Raw genomic sequence first — 971 nt, 5'->3', positions numbered from 1 at the left:
AAGAATCTCTATCCCTGCCATTGGAGAAAACAACTTTGAGCTTAAGCCTCAATTAGTTTCTCTAATGCAACAGAATTGCCAGTTCCATGGACTTCCATTGGAAGATCCTCATCAGTTTTTAGCTGATTTCTTGTAAATCTGTGACACTGTCAAGACTAATGGGGTTGACCCTGAGGTCTACAGACTTATGCTATTCCCTTTTGCTGTAAGAGACAGAGCTAGGATATGGTTGGACTCACAACCTAAAGAAAGCCTGAACTCTTGGGAAAAGCTAGTCAATGCCTTCTGGGCAAAGTTCTTTCCACCTCAAAAATTGAGTAAGCTTAGAGTGGAAGTCCAAACCTTCAGACAGAAAGAAGGTGAATCCCTCTATGAAGCTTGGGAAAGATACAAACAATTGATCAGAAAATGTCCTTCTGACATGCTTTCTGAATGGAGCATCATAGGTATTTTCTATGATGGTCTGTCTGAACTGTCCAAGATGTCTTTGGATAGCTCTGCTGGAGGATCTCTTCATCTGAAGAAGACGCCTACAGAAGCTCAAGAACTAATTGAAATGGTTGCAAATAACCAATTCATGTACACTTCTGAAAGAAATCCTGTGAACAATGGGACAAATCAGAAGAAAGGAGTTCTTGAGATTGATACTCTGAATGCCATATTGGCTCAGAATAAAATATTGACTCAGCAAGTCAATTTGATTTCTCAAAGTCTGTCTGGAATGCAAAATGCACCAGGCAGTACTAAGGATGCTTCATCTGAAGAAGAAGCTTATGATCCTGAGAACCCTTCAATGGAAGAGGTGAATTACATGGGAGAACCCTATGGAAACATCTATAATTCTTCATGGAGAAATCATCCAAATTTCTCATGAAAGGATCAACAGAGACCTCAACAAGGTTTCAACAATAATAATGGTGGAAGAAACAGGTATAGCAATGGCAAGCCTTTTCCATCATCTTCTCAGCAAC

General features: G+C 39.9%; 1 non-coding gene across 1 annotated transcript; it reads right to left on the bottom strand.

Annotated features, from left to right (window-relative positions):
• Positions 1-319: 319 nt before the first annotated feature.
• LOC130932286 (small nucleolar RNA R71) lies at positions 320-427 on the bottom strand. Its single transcript, XR_009067443.1, has one exon. It is a non-coding gene; the product is annotated as a small nucleolar RNA R71 (small nucleolar RNA).
• Between the last annotated feature and the right edge of the window lie 544 nt (positions 428-971).

The sequence above is a fragment of the Arachis stenosperma genome, chromosome 5, assembly GCF_014773155.1.
Source record: "Arachis stenosperma cultivar V10309 chromosome 5, arast.V10309.gnm1.PFL2, whole genome shotgun sequence".
Taxonomy (NCBI): Eukaryota; Viridiplantae; Streptophyta; class Magnoliopsida; order Fabales; family Fabaceae; genus Arachis; species Arachis stenosperma.
This window is presented reverse-complemented; position numbering and strand designations above follow the sequence as displayed.